Genomic DNA, 7,993 nt, shown 5'->3' on the forward strand with positions numbered 1-7,993 from the left:
AATAAATATTTTCATAATCATGGGCTTTTCCATTTTTAAAATAGACCTCAAAATCGGACATTATTTTTGCACCAACCTTATAATACTGAGTATTTAACTGTGTTCTAGGCACTGTACTAAACATTGGCACTGATCAGTACACAAAACAAAGTGATTTCCTTCACAGAGCTGATATGAAGTGGAGTGAGATAGACAATAAATACAGAAGTATGAGTTGCTAAGTAAGTGCTGTGGAGAAAAATAAAGCACTGTAAGGGATATGGACAATGTCAGAAGGAAAAAGGGAAGGCGGTCTCCTTGATAAAACGATATTTGAGTAGAAATCTGAGAAAATGAAGAGTAAAACATGTTTATCTGGTGCAACAGCATTCCAGGCAAAAGAATAGTTAAGTGCCAAGACCCTGAGGGGGGTTGCATTTCACATGTTTGAGCAAGGCTGCTAGAAGTGGGTAAGAAGATAAGAAGAAGAGTGACAGGAAATGTACTTAGGTGGGTCAGAGGAAGTACTCTAATACCAAATTAAGGTTCAGCTGCCTGCCACTTCAAGAAAGATGATTTATTCAAGTTCCAGCAGCCTGAGAAGATAGTACACTCCCATACCAAAGATCATCTTAACCTCTCAGTGTATACAGGGGTTTTTCTTAGGAAGGAGAGTGAAAGCAGAACAAAGAAATCAGGAGGGAACTGAAAGTTCTCTACGTGTAAGTCAGCACAGTCCATTATGATAGTTATCTCTAAACTGGTTAAGCAGAAGCCTGATTTCTTTTTGTTTGTTTATTGATTGGGGTTGGGGGGAGAAAGGAAGAGAAGAATTGATGTGAGAAAAGAACATCAGTTCGATGCCTCCCCAACATGCCTCAACCAAGGATTGAATCCTAGGTTATGTGTCCTGACCAGGGATTGAAACTGCAACCATTTCTTATCTGTCATCTCTCTTCTTCAGGATCTTGGGTATGATGTCACCAGCCTCCATATAATAGTCCAGGAAAACACGTGCCATGTTGCACTGGATTATGGTGAAGTCCAGTAAAGGCACAAATCCCAAGAGAGTTCTCTGTGCATGTAAAAGTCCAAAAAGTCCAGGTCTGCAAAGCAGAGTCCTTGATGACTTTGGAGTCAACTGAAGCCAGCACAATCAAAACAACAGCTTTCTTACTAGCCTAGGCCACATGGCCAAATTATCCCTACAAACTGCATAACTGTTCTTTCCTTCTCTCAGACCACGTCTCTCCCCTCCTTAACAACTGCCACCTTATTTTTAAATCCCTGACTGCAGCCTGTGACACAATGGGCAGGGTTGGCCAGTCCTGGCCACTGGCAGAATCTCACGCAGGCCCTGTAAGCTCTTTCATCACCATTCTATGATCAAAGTCCCTCTCATCTCTTAGGCGCCTTGGAAAGACATGATCACTTGCATTACTAAGACACTAGCTATCGACCATAGATATGCAAAGGCATCTCTCAGGAAAAGTGAGCTGTGGAGAATTTGGGGATGGCCTTTTTCCACACTGTAACTGTTACGGCTACATAGGCGAGATTGAACACTCTGAAGCGGTGTATAAAGTTAAGCAAAGGGTTTTTAATAATGGCCAGGAGTAGGGCAGACCCTGAGCAGGTCTCTAACATGCTCCAACCTACAATGGAGTCTAAACGCTGGTTTTTTATACTGGTGCAGTCTCTTTGTTTCTTCTTTGGCGGCAAACAGCCTTAGGAAGAGGGGGCTGGGCAGGACTGCAGGAATGTCTTGGCAGTAACAGGAACAGAAATTCGCAAGGCTATAAGGTTATCTTCGGCGGCAGCATAGCTTTTCAGCCAGGGACGAACTCCCTGTGAAGCAATTTATTTTCAAAGGGCTAGACATTCTGCAAAGCACAACCTTCACAAATGTTATAAACCAGACACAAGCAAGCAAATGGGAGGTGATAGAGGCTGAGGTGCTTTTAGCTTGTAAATCACTAATTGCTATAACACTCCTTCTTACATTCCTTTTTCCAAGGCCTTTTAGCAAGTCCTTGCTACTTCTTACAAAGAACATTTAAAGCCCTTACGTACTTACATATTGAAATTTTTACAGGGACTATTTAGTACCCCTACATAACACTGCGATATTTTTATATATCCATTTCCCACTGTTCTTAATTATAAGTTTTCACTCTAGGATTTCCCACTATCTCCTGGACTATTCCCATCATTACACAAACATATAATGACATCCCTCTTCAAAAAAAAAAAAATCCCTCATTTGACTCCATATTCTTCATCTACCACCCCATTTCTTTCTCTCTCTCTGCTCCTTTTTTTAAAAACTTTTTTATTGTGATAAAGTACAAATAACATAAACTTACCATCTTAACCATTTTCAGTGTACAATTCACTGGTGTTAAATACAACCATCAATCTCTGTAATTTTCATCTCATCAGACTGAAACTCTATACCCATTTCACCCTCACCTCAGTCCCTGGCAACCACCATATAAATGGAATCATACAGTATGTGTCTTTTTGTGACTGACTTATTTCACTTAGCATAACATTTTCAAGGTTCATTTATGTTGTATGATTACAGAATTTCCTTTTTAATGCTGATTTATATTCCATTTTCTGCATATAGAACATTTTGCTTATCCGTCTATTGATGGACACTGAAAACTGTGTCTTTGGTGTCATGTGTGAGAAATCATTGCCAAATTCAGTGTTGTGAACCTTTTGTCCTATGTTTTCTTTTAATAGTTTTGTTATTTTAAGTCTTATATTTAGATCTTTGATCCATTTTGAGTTAAATTTTGTATATGGTGTTAACTAAGAATCTGACTTCTTTACGTGGATATCCACTTTTGCCAGCACCATTTGTTGAAAAGACTATCCTTTCCCCCATTGAATGGTCTTGGCAGCCTTGTCAAAAATTATTTAACCATATATTTGAGGGTTCATTTCTGGGTTCTCTGTTCTGTCCTATTGTTTTAATGTTTGTCTTAACAAGAATACCACACTTTTTTGCTTACCATAGCTTTGTAATAGTAAGTTTTGAAATCAGGAAGTATGAATCCTTCTGTTTTGTATTCTTTTTTCAAAATTATTTTGGCTATTCAGGGTCTTTTGAGATTTCATATGTGTTTTAGGGTGGGTTTTTCTATTTCTGCAAAAATCATCATTGGGATTTTAATAGAGATTCCATCAATCTGTAGATCACTTTGAGTAATATCAGCATTTTGCTACATGGGATGTATTTCCATTCATTTATGCCTATCTTTCAGCAGTGTTTTGTAGTTTTCATTGTACAAGTTTTTTGCCTCCTTGGTTGGGTTAATTTCTAGGTATTACATTCTTTTTGATGTTATTATATGTAGAGAACTGCTCCTCGTGGTTTAGGGAGTTATAGCCCCAGTCTGAGCATGACTACCGCTGGCGTTCCGGCTGTGCTTGTCTTTAAGTCTCAACATAAGGCTGTTTGTGAAACATAACCAAAGACCACTCAGAGAGTTTCCATGGGAATTGGATTTAAATAACGCTTATTATGCTTTAAACTGGCTCTGCTTTCTTTATCATTAATTTAACATAAACAATCTCTAACAAGGAATGTATGAAACCTTGCACCTAATGCCAGTATGGCGTCAAGATGTTTGATAGACCCTGACACAGACTGGTCACTGTACCCTCTGTACTAGTACATGTAATCTGTTACTGTCAACTATAATCCTAACGCCTCCAAACTATTGATGATTCATGAATCTTGACCTTGTATCTCCCATGTGTATCCTCCTCAATAAAAGGCATGAGGAAGAAGGTCTAATCGCTGTTCTGCACTAGAGAGGCAGCCACCTTCCTTCCCTCAGACATAATGAAATGTCCTGGGTTAAAGTTTGTTCACCAGACATAATAAAGTGTCCTGGGTAAGAGTTTGTTCTGCCATGGTCACGAAGACTCTGCTGGACAGAGCAGCTTCCAGCCGAGCCCAGGGTGTGTGAGGCACATCCACCTCAATTGTAAATTGAATTATTTTTGTAATTAACTTTTTTTTCCCTCTGGGACAAGCACTTTAATCTTTCTTTTTCTCAGAGACTTCTGTTGGTCCTTTTGCTGGTAATCCATTTATGTCCACACCCTGGTAGTCCACTTTGCCTTTGCTTTTATCATTGGATTTTTGTACAGCTTTTCCAGGCCACATGCGACTAACAAAGGGGGAAATCAGAGGGTATAGGTATGGCTTCAAAAACTTCTTGTAGACCCAGAGCAGAACTGGAATGATGATGCAAGGAATGCACACCGTTGTCCCAGGTGTGAGCTCCCACAACCACCAAGCCCAAGTGCAAAGGTCTGCACTGTAATTAGCTTTTTTAATTTAAGTTTTATTTTCAATTACAGTTTACATTCAATATAATTATGTATTAATTTCAAGTACATAGCATAGTGGTTAGACAATCATATACTTTTACAAAGTGTTTTTCCCCAATACTTTCAGTATCTACCTGGCACATATATAGTCATTACCATTTTATTGATAATATTATTATGACCCTGGCTGGTTTGGCTCAGTGGATTGAGCGTCGGCCTGCGAGCTAAGTGTCGCTGGTTCGATCTTCCAGTCAGGGCACATCAGAGAAGGAAAACTCTGACTCCAAAAACCTCCGCTGCCTTGCGGCATACCTCTTCAGGGGAAAGGCTAAGGGAGTAAACCCCGACAGAAAATCCGGAGCCGGAGTCCCTAAGGCGGTTTGACGTTGTAGTCAACACCGGCAACTCCTGCGGCGCACCTGAAGCCAAGCTGTATTGACTCCGTCTTTCCCTTGGACCCTTCAGCTGCGAAGAGAGGGGGGGTCTGCTGCATGGGCAACAGCAGACCCTCCATATCACCCTGCCCAGGCTCTGTAGCTTCAGCTTCACTGGAGAGGACACTCCAGCGTCATCGCAAGATGTCGATTCAACACGGGAGGAGACAGATACCGTGTCACTCCCGAGTCGGACTGCACAACCATTCTCGGCGGTGCAGATAGACTCTTAAGAAGCTACACCATCGTCTCTCGAGACGGACGGCTGCCGACGATTTTCTATTATGTACTCTACATTCCTGTGATTGTTTTGTAACTACCAATTTGTACATCTTAATCCTCTTACCTTTTTCACCCAGTCTTTCAACCTCCATCCCCTCTGGCAACTATCAGTCTGTTCTCTGTATCTATGAGTCTGTTTCTGTTTTGTTTATTTTGTTCTTTAGATTCCACATTTAAGTGAAATTATATGGTATTTGTCTTCCTATGACTGGCTTATTTTGCTTAGCATATGACCCTCTAGGTCCATTCATGCTGTTGCAATGGTAAAATTTTCACTCTTTTTTTTATGGTTGAGTAATATTACATTGAATATATGTACCACCATTTTTTTATCCATTTTTATATTGACAGACACTTGGGTTGCTTCCCTATCTTGGCTATTGTATATAACACTGCAATGAACATAGACATATATTCTTATAAATTAGTGTTTTGGGTTTCTTCAGATATATAACCAGAAGTGGAATCATCGGGTCATAAGGCAGTTCCATTTTTAATTTTTTGAGGAACCTCCATGCTATTTTCTGTAGTGGCTACACCAATCTGCATTACTACCAACAGTTCACAGAGCCCACTTTTCTCCACATCCTTGCCAACACTTGTTTGTTGATTTGTTGATGATAGCCATTCTGACAGATATAGGGTGATACCTCACTATGGTTTTAATATGCATTTCTCTGATGCTTAGTGACATTGAGCATCTTTTCACATGTCTATTGGCCATTTGTATGTCCTCTTCGAAGAAGTGTCTGTTCAGGACTTCTGCCCATTTTTAACTGGATTGTTTATTTGTTTTTTTGAATTCTTATAAACTTTGGATATTGACCGCTTATTGGATATATCATTGGTGAATATGTTCTCCCATTCAGTAAGTTGCCTTTTCATTTTGTTGATGGTTTCCTTTGCTGGGTAAACACTTTTTAGTTTGATGTAGTCCCATTTGCCTGTTTTTCTTTTTAAAATTTATTTTAGAGAAAGAGAGGATGGGAGAGGGAGAGAGAGAGGGAAAAAATAATCAGTTTGTTGTTGCACCTATTCATGCGGCCTTGGCACATCAGGAAGCCACTCTAACCAATTGAATTACCCATCTAGAGCCTTGATTATTTTTTCTTTTGTTTCCTTTGCCCAAGGAGATATAGAAGGGGAAAAATATTGCTAAGAGAAGTGTCAGAGATTTTACTACGTTTTCTTCTAGGAGTTTCATGGTTTTTAGTCTTACATTTAAGTCTTTAACCCATTTTGAGTTTGTTCTTATATATAGTGTAAGAAGGTGGTCTGGTTTTATTTTTTTGCATTTATTTGTCCAATTTTCCCAGCAGATTTTATTGAATTGACTGCCTTTACCCCAACTGTATGTTCTTAACTCCTTTGTCATATATTAACTTATCAAATAGGTATGGATTTATTTCAGGACTCTCCATTCTGTTTCATTGACCTATGTATCTGTTTTTATGCCAGTACCATGCTGTTTTGATTACAGTGATCATGTAGTATATAGCTTGATATCAGGTAATGTGATACCTCCAACTTTGTTCTTCTTTCTCAAGATTGCTTTCTCTATTTGGGGGTTTTTTTTTTTTTTTTTGTGGTCCCATATAAATTTTTGGATTATTTGTTCTAGATCTTTGAAAAAATGTTACTGGTATTTTGATAGAAATTGCATTGAATGTATAGATTGCTTTGAGTAGTCGTCGGTCGGCAGCCGTCCGTCTCGAGAGACGATGGTGTAGCTTCTTAAGAGTCTATCTGCACCGCCGAGAATGGCTGTGCAGTCCGACTCGGGAGTGACACGGTATCTGTCTCCTCCCGTGTTGAATCGACATCTTGCGATGACGCTGGAGTGTCCTCTCCAGTGAAGCTGAAGCTACAGAGCCTGGGCAGGGTGATATGGAGGGTCTGCTGTTGCCCATGCAGCAGACCCCCCCTCTCTTCGCAGCTGAAGGGTCCAAGGGAAAGACGGAGTCAATACAGCTTGGCTTCAGGTGCGCCGCAGGAGTTGCCGGTGTTGACTACAACGTGAAACCGCCTTAGGGACTCCGGCTCCGGATTTTCTGTCGGGGTTTACTCCCTTAGCCTTTCCCCTGAAGAGGTATGCCGCAAGGCAGCGGAGGTTTTTGGAGTCAGAGTTTTCCTTCTCTGATGTGCCCTGACTGGAAGATCGAACCAGCGACACTTAGCTCGCAGGCCGACGCTCAATCCACTGAGCCAAACCAGCCAGGGATTTTGAGTAGTATGGCCATTTTAATTATGTTAATTCTTCCTATTTGTTAGCATGGTATATGCTTCCATTTATTTGTATCTTCTGCAATTTCTTTCTTCAGTGTCTTAACAATTCTTGGAGTTTTTTGCCTCATTGGTTAAATTTACTCCCAGGTATATTTTGGATGCAATTGTAAATGGGATTGTTTTCTTAGTTTTCTCTGATAGTTCAGATTTCCGAACATTTATTTTGTATCCTGCTGCTTTACTGAATTCATTTATCAGTTATAGTAGTTTTTCTGTGAACTCTTTAGGGTTCTCCATATACAGTACCATGATGTCTGCAAGTAATGACAGTTTAACTTTTTTTCTTTCCAATTTGGATGCCTTTAATTTCTTCTTCATGTCTGATTGCTGAGGCTAGAGCTTCCAGTACTCTGTTGAACAAGAGTAGGGAGAGTATATATTCTTGTCTTGTCTTTGATCTTAAAGGAAAAGCTTTTAGTTTTTCCCTGTTGGACACGTTAGCTGTGCATTGGTCACACATTGCCTTTATTATGTTGAGATATGTTCTCTCTGCTCCCACTGTGCTGAGAGTTTTGTGATAAATGGGTGCTGATTTTGTCAAATGCTTTTTCTACATCTACTGATATAATTATATGATTCTGTATATCTGGTATATCACCTTTATTGTTTGTGGACACTGTACCAATCTTGTATTCCAGGAGTAAATCTCACTTGATCAT

At 39.8% G+C, this 7,993-nt stretch overlaps 1 pseudogene; it reads right to left on the reverse strand.

Moving 5' to 3' along the window:
* Positions 1 to 4,036: 4,036 nt before the first annotated feature.
* Positions 4,037 to 7,993, reverse strand: LOC149994590 (UPF0729 protein C18orf32 homolog pseudogene; annotated as a pseudogene).

This window comes from Furipterus horrens, unplaced genomic scaffold, assembly GCF_987537825.1.
Source record: "Furipterus horrens unplaced genomic scaffold, mFurHor1.1.pri manual_scaffold_13, whole genome shotgun sequence".
NCBI lineage: Eukaryota > Metazoa > Chordata > Mammalia > Chiroptera > Furipteridae > Furipterus > Furipterus horrens.